Source organism: Leucopleurus acutus, assembly GCF_964270905.1.
Source record: "Leucopleurus acutus genome assembly, chromosome: 7".
Lineage (NCBI taxonomy): Eukaryota > Metazoa > Chordata > Mammalia > Artiodactyla > Delphinidae > Leucopleurus > Leucopleurus acutus.
Window position 1 is genome coordinate 83,768,963 of NC_139150.1, and position 14,830 is coordinate 83,783,792.

General features: G+C 36.4%; 1 protein-coding gene across 1 annotated transcript in view; it reads right to left on the reverse strand.

Moving 5' to 3' along the window:
• Positions 1-14,830, reverse strand: part of AGTPBP1 (ATP/GTP binding carboxypeptidase 1) — a 170,597-nt gene that overhangs the window by 44,589 nt on the left and 111,178 nt on the right. The window lies entirely within an intron of this gene.

Sequence of the window (14,830 nt, forward strand, 5' to 3'; positions counted from 1 at the left end):
AATGGCATGACTGTTTTCTTCCTCAGCCTTCTCCATACAAATGGGTGTTTATAGCATGGAGAAGGAGAGAGGGGATGAGGAGGAAGAGGGACTGTTAACAAAAACAGAATTAAATGTATAGTATATTTTCTTAGGTAGTTTTAGAAATATACTTTCCACATGAACTTTAAAGTCATTTTAAAGGTTTCTAGGTTTCTAACCGGAATTAATGAAATTCATATGTTAATTTTGGAAAGGTTGACAATTTTTATAGAGATCTCGTTCAACGTTCATTTCTTCATTTTCTTGCTACAGAACCATTATGTTAAACTTATCTCTGAGTATTTTTATTAGTCTTTAATAGTCTCTTGGGTTTTCTAGGCATATAAATCATATCATTTGTAACTTAAAATATTTTATCTCCTCTTTCAGTATTTATAAGAGTTACTTTATTTTCTACTTCTATTATACTTAGAGAAATGAAAACACCTCAAAAATGATTCTGAATATAGTGGTAAGAACAAAACTCTGTCTTGATAATTTCAATCAAAATACTTTGCCATTCAATGCAATTATTTGCCTATTGTTTTTTAACAAATCAACTTTATCTTATTTAAATAATAGAAAGAGCTAACACTGAATAATTTCTATGTGCCAAAGACTGCTCTAAGCATTTTTACATACGTTAAGTCATTAAATGCTCACAACAAACATCTGTGGTAGGTGCTATGATTATTCCTATAACTGGAGCAGTTTCTCCCATAATTCTTATTACATTTAAGTGTTTTTAATCATTTCATTAAATGCCTTTTCAGCATCCAGTAACAGAATCACATGGCTTTTCTCCTTTGGCCTCTTGATGCAATAAATAGATAGATCTCCTATTGTGAAATATCCTTGCATTCCAAGAAAATGCTATTCTTTTACTGCTGTATGATTAAATTAGCTAAATCTCATTTAGAATTTCTGTATTTAAAAATTGGTCTTTAAAAAAAAATTACCTTTACCAAGCATTGGTATAATATTATACTAGCTTCAGAAAAACATATTAAAACGCTGCCCATCACTTATTAGAATAAAAGTAAAATCTATTTTTTTAGAAGTAAATATAATTTAGCTGGAATATCATCCTGATATGGTGACTAATAAATACATTTTTTATTTCCTTTTCAACAGTTATAGTCTGTTCAAAATCTTTACTTTTTTCAATCAATTTCAGTATTTCTATGTTTTGTCTATTTCTATCTCATTATTTTCGGCATTTTAAAAAATCCTCTTCTCTATCCTTTTGGTTTTATTTTTTGTTTTTCTAATATCTTGAGTACTTATTTTTTGAGTACTTAAAAACTGAGTACTTGAGCAATAACTTATTTTCAGTCTTTTTTTATTTTAAATAATGCAGTTATTAAAGGCATTCAATTTTCCTCCAAATACCAGTTTAGCTATGTCCCATAAGTCTATAAAGTGTTCTCCTTTGCTATACTTTCTAGATCAGAGCCATCCAACTAAACTTTCTGCCAGAATGGAAATGTTCAGTATCTGCACTTGTCCAATGTGGCAGCCACTAGCCACGTGTGGCTATTAAGCACAGGAAATAAGCCTAGTGCCACTAAAGAACGGAATTTTAAATTCTTACAATAACTGTCTTCTAATCAGGTTGTAATTCTCGGAGCTTTTGCTCTACCTATGTGGGTGCCATGTGGTTATGGCTGTTGTATTGTATAAGAGGTTAGTGTTCTGTATAGCAAATGAAACCATCAACAAAATGAAACAGCAACCTAACAAATGGGAGAAAATATTTGCAAATCATATATCTGATAAAGGGTTAATATCCAAAATATATGAAAAACTCATACAACTCCATAGCAAAAAAACACACAATCTAATTGAAAAGTGGACAGAGGATCTGAACAGACATTTTCCAAAGAAGATATACAGACGGCCAACATGTACATGAAAAGGTACTCAACATCACTAATCATCAGGAAAATGCAAATCAAAACCACCATGAGATATCACCTCATACCTGCTAGAATGGCTATTATCAAAAAGACAGAAAATAATAAGCATTGGTGAGACTGTAGAGAAAAGAGAACCCTTGTGCACCGTTGCTGGGAATGTAAATTGGTGGAGTCACTATGGAAAACAGTATGAAGGTTCCTCAAAAAATTAAAAATGGAACTACTGTTTGATCCAGCAGTTCTACTCCTGGGTATTTATCCTAAAAAACTAATTCAAAAAGATATGCACCACTCCCCACATGCTCATTGCACCATTACTTACAACAGCCAACACATGGAAGCAACTTAAATATCCACTGATAAGTGAATGGATAAAGAAGATGTGGTATGTATATAATGTATGTATGAGTGTGTGTGTATATGTGTGTGTACATAGTGGAATATTATTTAGCCATAAAAAAGAAGGAATCCTTGCTATTTGCAACAACATGGACAGACCTTGAGGGCATTATGCTAATAAGTAGGACAGAGAAAGACAAATACTGTATGATCTTGCATATGTGTGGAATCTTACAAAAAACAAAAACCCAAACTCATAGATACAGAGAACAGAATGGTGGCTGCCAGAGGCAGGGGCTGGAGGGGTTGGTAAAGTGGACAAAAGGTATGAACTTCAGGTTATAAAACAACTAAGTCATGGTGATATAATGTACAGCATGGTAATTATAGTTCATAATACTACAGTGTGTATTTGTAAGTGGCTCAGAGAATAGATCTTAAGAGTTCTCATCACAAGAAAAATAAAGTGTAGTGATGGATGTTAACTAGACTTACTGTAGTGATCACTTCACAATATATACAAACATTGAATCATTATGTTGCACACCTGAAACTAATACAATGCTATATGTCAATTATATCTCAATGGGGGGGGGAGATTTGCAATTATTATAGCATCTGCAAGGACTGCAACTTGTAAATACACAATATCCAGTCAGCGCTTTTAACCCTGAATTATTCTTTGTCTGACATTAATATTACCACTTTTCCTTTATTTGCATTTACCTAGTTGATCTCTGCCCAATCGTTTCTTTCAACTTTATCATTTAATTAATAAACACACACACTCATATTCTCTGACCCTACAATTTGTATAATTTTTGATATCTGATTTTTGAGGACATTTTGGCTCATTCATAGTTAGTAATGACAGACAAACATTTCATTTCATTCCTTCCATCTTACTTTCTTTCTACTATTCATTAATTTTTTTTTCCTTCTTTACAACTTATTTCACTTGCTTGGTTACATTTTTCCACATTTCCTTTTCTTCTTCTATCATTTGAAAGCTTTCTTTTGTGTTTCTCAATTCTATTTCCCATCCTAATAGTTATGATTAACTGATATTTCTCTAGTATACTATTATCATATTAAATAACTAAGCAATCCCATCAAGACACATTAGCTTTCACTTCTCCCATATCACCCCTTTTAGAACATTTTCACTTAACACATTTTATAAATTTCAAGTCTTCTATCTTGAGATCTTTTTCCTCATTTATTTTTCTCAGAGAGGGTTCAGGGTAGCAGATTTTCTGAATTCTACATATACACAAACATGCAGTTTGTTGGCCGTGACAAACAAATGACAGATTTTGCAAAAGACATCTGGCGCTCCTCTAGCTTCTAGCACCACAGATGAGAGTCCAATACTAACCTAATTTTTTCACACGCAGAACAACATAGTGATCAAGAGCATGCAGTCTGTAACCAGACTACCTGGGTTTGAATTCCCACTTTACCACATGCCACATGCATGATCCTGGTCAGATTACTAAACCACTCATGCCCCCTTTTTCTCTTCTGTGGATAACAACCATGCTAGGTTGGTTTGTTGTGTGGATTAAGAGTATCACATGTGTTAGCACTTAAAGAAGGCCTGGAACATGATAAATTTTCAATAAACATTAGCTGCTGTTATTATCAATATTATTTAAGTACTGTAACCAGTTCTTTTAAAGTGGAAGTATGTTAAGATTTTCTCTTTATATCTGAAACTCAGGTATTTCACTGGTACATATAAAAGATTCCTGTCTTCCTTATTTCTTCCTAGGAGTCAGTGAGGCATTTCAATCCGAAACTTCAACCTCTTCCAGGCACACAAAACTCATAATAATGGTTAATTATAGTAAGGTGGAACAAGGTTCAGGCTGAAGTCAAAGGGCATAAAAGATTTATCTGAAGTGTTCTAATTTTATAAAAGACAATGTATTCTCTTATTACTTTTAAGATGATGGTTAATTCTGGTCACAGTGAGGGGAGCTATATTTGGAAATTCTGACTATAATGAAAACCATCTTAATAAAATAGGTTGCCCCAGTAAGATTAAATCAAATGAGGTAACTCAGATTGAATAAATCACAGTCTACTCAACCTGATACAGAAAGGCCACATTTGAGTAACTGATTTAATCATTAGCCAAAGGATAAACGTTTATGTGTATAAAATAAATACATTAAGAACTGTCAAGCTTGTCACTTGAATACAGACAATCAAAATATTAAACTGCCGGAGTGAAACCAACATCCAACGGTAATAGCCTCTAATAATATCTATGTAATGGCTTAAGTTGTACTGAGTACATGCTCAGTAACAAGTGCAGATACAATGAAAGACAAGGTGTTTTAGGCCCTAATCATCAAATGTATTGTGAATCACAGACTCAAAATTTTCAAGTTGAAGCTAACACCATCGTTTAACAGATGAGGGGGAGCTTGAATAACCTGAAGGTACCTATCACAAGCTGCATATATGTTATCAGTAACTGTCCAGAGAAAAAAACACATGCTTCTAATATGGCTGGTATCATAGCAGAGTCATACTAAAAACAGGAAGATGAGATTCTTGGCCTGGAGGGTAATGGTAGCCACTTTAATCAGAATCACTCCACACATCCTCACCAAGAACAAATAAATAAATTCAACAAGTAGCACAAATAAAAACTACACACGCCCAGGCCTTCAGCATTACTGGAAGACAGAATATAACAGACTTCAAGTTGCCTTTATGTAGAAAAATGGGCAAAGATATACCACAGAAGTGGAAACAATAAAGGAGGGATTGAAATCATGAGCTCAAAGTAGATTGCAGGCTAAAAAATACTAAGTGACACGAAGAAGGAATTTTATGAAGTCACAATTCACAGTGAAAATATAGCAAGATGCAATATCTATGCACCAGATAAGACCAACCTCTTATATAAGGCAGAAACTAGAGGAAATACAGGAGAAGTATTAGAAACATACTACTGATAGCAGATGCTAACACTACACTCTCAGTACAAGTCAGACTGATTAAACAAAAATTAAGAATATTTATATAGATCTAAATAACATAATAAGGCAAATCTTATATAGATATGTTGAACACTGTATCCTGATAGTAGAGAATATACCTTCTTCTAAGAGCATGTGGAATATTCACAAAAATTGACTATATATTAGGTCAAAAGGAAATGTCAGTTCCATAAAAGAGAAATATTACAAACAAAACTCTCTGATCACCATGTAATAAAACTAAAAATTAAAATCAAAATGAAAAACAAAACAAAAAGGGAGGATACCCATGCAGAGGCAAGGGAGACAGGTTGACTTGGGTGTCAGATCTTGAAAGGCGTGAGGAGGGCATCTGCCCGAAAGTGCAAAGGACAGACTGTTATGTACACTGGAACTGATCAAATAAATAAATATATTAAGAATAGTAGAAGCCAAAATTCTCCATGTTGGAGAAGGAAGTTGTAAATATGGAAAGAAAACTAGAATAAATCCTGTGCAAGTGAAGGTATCAGTGTAACTTCATGGAGATACTGTGTGTGTGCTTATGTGTGTGTTTGTGTATAACATGCACACACAAAAATAAACATACACATACGTATAACTTACTACCAATGAAAATTTCTATATAAACGCTTGTATATACAAATACATATTCCCTAGCTCTGTCCATGGACAGGTCCAATAACAATGTACACACTATGCATACAGATCTTATTTTTAAAATACCATTCTCCAAACCAGGGCTCTTTGAAGAAATGACTGTTGAAAGGCAAGATGAGCCCTGAGCATCCTGTGCCAAAAAGCAAGGACACCTATAAAGGATGATGGGGACATGTCAAAAGAACACAAAATGCAGCATGAAGAGATCCCAATGGCCAAATCCTGGGCAATTTAAACATCAAAATAAATAATGATAGCAACAAATTACAACCCACTGAGTAAAACAGTAAACAATTCTACACTGATACTAACATGTAAAATACTAACTACAGAGAAAAAAGGTAACTTTACAATGGAAAAGTCTGGCAGACACCAACTTAATCAAGTGAATAAATTATTACTATCAGTAATAAAACAAAATCCTGGGTCACCAAAACACAATGTCACTTCTGTGATGTTCCTCCCGAAGATGCCTAACTTAAATCAAATCATGAGGAACATGAGACAACTCCAAACTGAGAACCATTCTACAAAATAAGGGCTATAATTTTCAAAAGTGTCAAGGTCATGAACATTAAAGACTGCAAAACTGTTCCTGACTAAAATAGTCTAAAGAGACTTGACAACTAATTTACAACATGTGGTTTGAGCTGAATCCTTGTGCTATTAAGGTCATTAATGAGAAAACAGGTGAAACTTAAATGGGGGGGGCTCTAAGGATTAGATGGGATTCATATATCAATGATAATTTCCTGATGTTGATAGCTATCCCATAGTTACATAGAAAAATGCCATGTTTGCACAAAATACACTGAAAGTGTTCTAGGGTGATGGGGCATCACTTTCGAAGCCCAACATGTAGATAAAGGGTATAACTTTTCTGTAAGTTTGAAATTATTTCAAAAAAAATATTTAGAAAACGATGATCATAAACTGAACTACCGTCTTCTTGACATATATTTTGTGCGTGGCATTTTATGTTCCTAATAGGATCTTCATAGTTCATTCGTCCATTGCCTCATTTATTTAATAACTATTTACTGAACATCTACTAAATGCCTTACTATAAATAACAGTGGTCAGCAACAGATACTGTCCCTGATCTTGTGGAATATACAAACAATTTGCGGGGAGGGGCACATAGAGAGGAAGGGTATTAATCAGTCCCGTACAAAAACAACATAAAACTGTGAAGAGCGCCCTAAAAGGAAAAAATTACAAGCAACATTTATCAAGGGGGCTAAGCCAGTCTGGGGAGTCAGGGAAGATTTCTTTAGTCAAGAAATAGCTCAACTTCCAAGTATGGAATTAACTAATGTGAGCAAGGTGGGAATGCTACAGAATTGACTCCAAAATGCTATTTTGTTGCCTGGTTCCACATATGTTCAATTTATATAAGAGAGTGGTTAAAAATCTTCATATATCTGGAAGATATGGGGGAGGAAGGGCAGGGGGAGAAAGAGGGAGCTTGTGACTAAAGCTCTAAGTTACTAAAACGCAAGACTGCCATCTAGTGGTAATTTGAGCAAACCCCTTTCAGGTAAGAGGGGGGCCAAGAAGGGGGAGGGAGTGACGGATTACAACAGATATATCAGTAGTACATAGTGATATAAATTCTCATATACAAATTTACAAGTAAGATCATTCATTGTGAGAAAACTAAGAAAACTAATATTTAACAGAATCACCTAAAAATTCTCCAAGAAAAGGGCAACTTGTGAAACAAAAGAAACTATAATTCTGCTCTTTTTTGAGGGACACTGACAAAGAACAAGACCTCTACTGGGCACATCTGCTAGAAGAACCAACATTTAAATACTTCCCCAAGCAGCATGTCCCAATGGGGAAAAATTTTTTTTTTACAATTTCCTAATTAATATTATTTCCTGACTTCAATAATGCATGGCAATTAAATAAATTCTTCCAGCTGAAGATGCTTCCACTGCAAATATCTTCAGTCATCATTACATCCCTGAAGTGAATTCAATATGAATCTCATGACAATTAACATTAACTACATAGTTGGTTATCATTTCTTAAAATGTTGAATTCTAATTTACTAAAATATTGGTCTCTCCCTTCTTCTAACTCTATTGATGTTCAGACAAACCAAGAGTTGCTGTATGTTGCATTACCCTAACAAATCTAATAGTAGAGTTCATTTGAAAATTACATCTACCTAACAACTCTTTCTACAGCTTCTACCAACCTCCTAGTTAAATACTTACAAGTATAGGAAAATAAAAGACTCACAACAGACAATTTCTTGTCAGAATCTGGGAGGAATCTCTACTAAACTTAAGACAGATGGAGCAGGACTGAAAGAAATCCAGTACAGAATATGCCTCACAATCTATTTTTATATATACATATTTTGGTTCCCCATAGCTAAAAGAAGTGTTGTACTACACCTTGTAGGCCCTTAAAGAATAACACATAAAGAAAATAAAGAACAGCAAAAATAGAAAACATTAAAAAAGTATCAATTATAAAAAGAATTTTAAGTAGGTTAAAATCACATTTTAAAAGGCAAGGGTCGAACAAAATGCAACCTCTATTTACAAAAACAATCAGCAAAGATGTATCAAACAAATGCAAATCAATATAATATAAAAATACAATTCTGGGGCTTCCCTGGTGGTGCAGTGGTTGAGAGTCCGCCTGCCGATGCAGGAGACACGGGTTCGTGCCCTGGTCCGGGAAGATCCCACATGCCGCGGAGCGGCTGGGTCCATGAGCCATGGCCGCTGAGCCTGCGCGTCCGGAGCCTGTGCTCCGCAACTGGAGAGGCCACAACAGTGAGAGGCCCACGTACCGCAAAAAAAAAAATACAATTCTGGGCAAAAGATACTGAATGGAATGAATGTGACTATTTTATACTGTTAATGGGTATACACAAAAGGAACAGGAAAAGTTATAAATGTCTATGTGCCAAATGATACAGCATTAAAATTGAAAAAATATGTATATATTTTAAATACCTCATTTTAAATGAGGTATTGACAGAAACATAATAGAAGTGAAAGACTGTTGGGTTTTCTTAAGCCTTGGGCAAGTAGACAAGATAAAAAATAAAAAGGATACAGAAAACTGAATAAACAAATTTATAACAATAAACTTAACAATGTATGTTAAATTATGTTGCCAACAAAGAATACATATTTTCCAAGAACCTGTGAACACTAAAACTGATCCGATATTAAGCCATAAAAATTATTTCAAATCATAAATTTCACATCTATGAACAAAACTGATTAAAATTTGAATGCAATAAGAAAAATTATAGCCAAAATAATTTAACCAACTAAAAATATAACAAAATCTTTTCTAAATAATTCTTGGGCCAAAAGGGATACCAAAACCAAACACAATTAGAAGCCATCTAGAAAATTACAAGGAGGTCTTAGTATCAAAATCTGGAGGGGAAGGGATACAAAATTAAGTTGTAATCGAGAACAAATCCAAAACCTAAACCCTTGCAGGAGACTTCCCAACATGGCAGAGTAGAAGGACCCTGAGCTCACCTCCTCTCAGGGGCACACCAAAATCACAACTATCTGCAGAACCACCTATGAAAAAGACTAGAACCTACCAGAAAAGATCTTCTACAACTAAAGATATAAAGAAGAACCACAACGAGATGGGTAGGAGGGGGAGAGTCATGGTATAGTCAAGACGCATGCCCCTCAGTGGGCAATCCACAAACAGGAGCATACAATTGCAGAGGTTCTCCCCAGGGAGCAAGGGGTCTAAGCCCCACATGAGGCTCCCTAGCCCAGGAGTCCTGTGCCAGGAAACAAGCCTTGAGAATGTTTGGCTTTGAAGGCTAGCAGGGCTTAAATTCAGGGGGGCTGGAGGGCTGTGGGAAACAGACTCTAAAGGACACACACAAAATCTCACACGTACCAGGGCCCAGGGAAAAAGAAGTCATTTGAAAGGAGCCTGGGTCAGACCTAACTGCTGATCTTGAGAAGTCTCCCAGAGAGGAAAGAGGCAACTGGAGCTCACCCTAAGGACACAGACACTGGGGGCTGCCATCTTTGGGTGCTCGTGCTATCAGACACTGGTGCTGGCAAGTATCACCAGTGTGGAATCCTCCCTCTAGCTTATTAGCCCCAGGACCCCAGGACTCAACAGCCTGTAGTCACCAGTTCTGCGACACCTGAGGCCAAGCAACTAACTGGGCCAAGACATACCCCCACCCACCAATAGGCAGGCTGCCTTAAGAACCCCTGAACACGGCTGTGCCCACCAGAGGGCCCAGGACCTGGCCCCACACACCAGTGTGCAGGCACTAGATCTGGGACCCCCAGGGCCCTACACGCAGAGATTCCAAGACCCAACTCCACCTACCAGCAGGAAGCTGACGCTGGCCTCAGGACCAGCCTCACATACCACTGGACAGGCACCTGCCCCAGGACCCACTGGGCCCAGCCCCTGCCCCAAAACAAGCCTGCTCTAGCCTCAAGACCAGTCTCACCCACCAGTGGGCACTCACCAGCCCCAGGACAACCTCAGCCCTGAAACCTGCCAGGGCAGGACCCAACCCAACCACTAGCAGGCCAGCACCAGACCTGGGACAGTTGGGCCCTAGTCCCAGCAAGCCAAGACAAGTTTCAGGACACCTCAAACCCTGCCGCCAGCTGTATCAGGAACCAGCCCCACCCTCCAGTGGTCTGACACCAGTTCTGGGATCCCTGGGCCCTCTAGCCAGACCCCAGGACCCAGCTCTGCTTGACAGTAAGGCCAAAACCAGCTCCAAGACCTGGCTTCAGCCACCAGTAAGTGAGCACTGGCCCCAGGATCTCCTGGACCCCAACTCTGCCCACCAGTGAGCCAGCACTAGCCCTAAGGCCCCCTGGGGTTCCACAGCCAGCCACCTCACAACCCAGCCCTCCCAACCAGTGGCTGGCAGCCTCCACACAAGGCAGGGCTTGGCAACCAACCAGACCAGGGGCCAGCCACACCTACCAGTCCACCCACAGTGGTCAGCCCACCACAATAGAAGGACCCAAAAAGCCCATGTAGGAGGCACCACTAGAGCACACAGTTCTAGTGACCAGAGAGAAGTACACAGCTGGGGCGCATAGAACATCTCCTACTAAAAGGTACTTTTCTAAGGTCAGGAAACACAACCAACATACCAGATACATAAAAACAAAAATAGCAACTTAGGCAAAATAAGTTGACAGAGGAACACGTTTCAAACGAAGGAATAAGATAAAACCCTAAAAGAAGAACAAAATGAAGTAAGTATAGGCAATCTACCCAAGAAAGAGTTCAAGGTAATGACCATAAGGATGATGAAAGAACTCAGGAGAAGTAAAGATGCACAGGGCAGGAAATTATAAGTTTTTAACAAAGAGTTGGAAAATATAAAGAACAACCAAACGGAGATGAAGAACACAATAAATGAAACAAAAATTACACTATAAGGAATCAATAGGAGACTAAATGATACACAGGAAAAGGATCAGCAACCTGGAAGACAAGAATAGTGGAAATCACTGACGCTGAACAGAAAAAAGAATAAAAAGAAATGAGGACAGAGACCTCTGGGGCAACATCGCGCATACTAGGATTCACATTATAGGGGTCCAAAAAGGAAGAGACAAAGGAGAAAATAACACATTTGAAGAAATAACAGCTGAAAATTTCCCTAACCTGCGAAAGAATACAGAAAGCACAGAGAGTCCCAAACAGGATCAACCAAAAGAGGACCACACCAAGACACAATGTTATTAAAATGGCAAAAACATTTTCAAAGGAGAGAATATAAAAAGGAGCAAGGAGAAAGCACTAAGTTACATAAAAGGGAACTCCCATAAGACTATCAGCTGACTTTTCAGCAGAAACTCTGCAGGCCAGAAGGGAGTGGCATGATATATTTAAAATGATGAAAGGGAAAAACCTACAATCAAGAATATTCTACCTGGCAAGGCTCTCATTCTGATTTGATGGAGAGATCAAATGTTTTGCAGACAAGCAAAAGCTAAAAGAGTTCAGCACCAACAAACCAGCTTTACAAGAAACGTTAAAAGGACTTCTCTAAGTGAAAAAGAAAAGGCTACAACTAGGAACATGAAAATTATGAAAGGAAAAAGCTCATCAGTAAAGGCAAACATACAGTAAAGGTAGTAAAACAACATGTACAGAGCTAGTAGGAAGGTTAAAAGACAAAAGCAGTAAAATAAGCTATACCCACAATAAGCAGTTAAGGAATACACAAAACAAACAGATGTAAAATATACATGATATCGAAAATGGTAATTGTGAGGAGAGAAGAGTACAAATACATGGTTGTTACAATGCATTTGAAATTAAGAGATCAACAACCTAAAATAATCATGTATATAAATATAGATTGCTACACATAAACCTCATGGTAACAACAAAACAAAAATCTATAATAGATACAGACACAAAAGAAAAAGGAATCCAAACATAACACTAGAGATAGTCATCAAATCATAGGGGAAGAGAACAAAAAAAAAAAGAAACAAAAAAGACCTACAAAAACAACTCCAAAACGATTAACACAGTGGCAGTAAGTACATAAGTATCAATAATTACTTTAAATATAAATAGAATAAATGCTCTAATCAAAAGACAGAGAACAGCTGAATGGATGCAAAAACAAGACCTGTAATATATGCTGTCTACAAGAGACTCACTTCATATCCAAAGACACAAACAGATTGAAAGTGAGGGGATGGAAAAAGGTATTCCACGCAAATGGAAATCAAAAGAAAGCCAGGGTAGCAATACCTATATGAGACAAAATAGATTTTAAAACAAAGACTGTGACAAGAGACAGAGAAGGATATCATATAATGATCAGGGGATCAATCCAAGAAGAAAATATAACAATTACAAATATATATGCACCCAACATAGGAGCACCTAAACACAAAGAGCAAATATTAACAGACATAAAGGGAGAAATCAACTATAACACAATATTAGTAGTGGATATTAACACCCACTTACATCAATGGACAGATCATCCAGACAGAAAATCAATAAGGTAACACTGCCCTTACATGACACATTAGAGCAGATGAACTTAATAGATATATATAGAATACTCTGTCCAAAAGCAGCAGATAACACACTCTTTTCAAGTGCATATGGAATGTTCTACAGGATAGATCACATGCTAGGCCACAAAACAGGCCTCGGTAAATTTAAGAAAATTGAAATAATATCAAGCATCTTTTTTGACCACAATGCCATGAGACTACAAAAAAAAAAAAAAAAACCTGCCAAAAAACACAAACACATGGAGGTTACACAATATGCTCCTAAACAACCAATGGATCACTGAAGAAAAAAAAAAAACCTGGAGACAACTGAAAACAAAAACACAATAAATCCAAAATCTATACAATGCAACAAAAGCAGTTCTAAGAGGGAATTTTAAAGTGATACAGCTTACCTAAGGAAACAAGAAAAATCTCAAATAAACAACCTAACTTTAAACCAAAAAAAACCCAAAAAACAGAAACCTAACCTTACACCTAAAGGAAAAAGAACAAACAAAACCCAAAGTTAGTAGAAGGAAAGAAATCATAAAGATCAAGAATTAATAAAATAGAGACTAAAAAGAACAACAGAAAATATCAGTGAAACTAAAAGCTGGTTCTTTGAAAAAATAAACAAAATTGATAAACTTTTAGCCAGACTCATCAAGAAAAAAAGAGGGCTCAAATCAGTAAAAATCAGAAATAAAAAGGGAGAATTTATAAGCAACACCACAGAAATAAAAAGAATCATAAGAGATATGCCAGTAAAATGTACAAACTAGAAGAAATGGACAAATTCCTAGAAATGTCCAATCTCCCAAGATTGAACCAAGAAGGAATAGAAAACATAAACAGAGCAATTACCCATAATGAAAGTGAATCAGTAATTTAAAAACTCCCAAAAAACAAAAGTCCTGGACCAGATAGCTTCACAGATGAATTCCACCAAACATTTAGAGAAGAGCTAACACCTATCCTTCTCAAACTATTCTAAAAAGTTGCTGAGGAAGGAATACTTCTGAAATCATTCTATGAGGCTAGCATCACCCTGACACCAAAATCAGACAAAGAGATCACAAAAAAAGAAAATTACAAGCTAATATCACTGATGAACATAGACTCAATAATCCTCAACAAAATATTAGCAAACTGAATCCAACAATATGTTAAAAGGAGACCGTATACCATTATCAAGTGGGATTTATTGCAGGGATGCAAGGATGGTTCAATATCCACAAATCAATCAATGTGATACACCACACTGACAAATTGAAGAATAAAAACAATATGATCATCTCAAAAGATGCAGAAAAAGCTTTTGACAAATTTCAACATCCACTTATGATAAAATCTCTACAGGAAGTGGGTACAGAGGGAACATATCTCAACATAATAAAGGCCATATATTATTAGCCCACAGCTAACATCATACTCAATGATGAAAAGCTGAAAGCATTTCCTCTAAGATCAGAAACAAGACAAGGATGCCCACTCTCCTTATTTTTATTCAATACAGTATTAGAAGTCCTAGCCACAGCTTTCAGATAACAAAGAGTAATAAAAGGAATCCAAATTGGAAAACAGAAAGTAAAACTGTCATTGTTTGCAAATGACATGACATTATATACAGAAAATCCTAAAGACGCCACCAAAAAACCACTAGAATTCTTCAATGAATTCAGTAAAGTTGCAGGATTCAAAATTAATATATAGAAGTCTGTTGCATTTCTATACACTAACAACGAACTATCAGAAAGAGAAATTAAGGAAACAATTCCATGTACCAATGCATCAAAAAAGAATAAAATACCTAGGAATAAACCTACCTAAGGAGGTAAAAGACCTGTACTCAAAAAACAAAAGGACACTG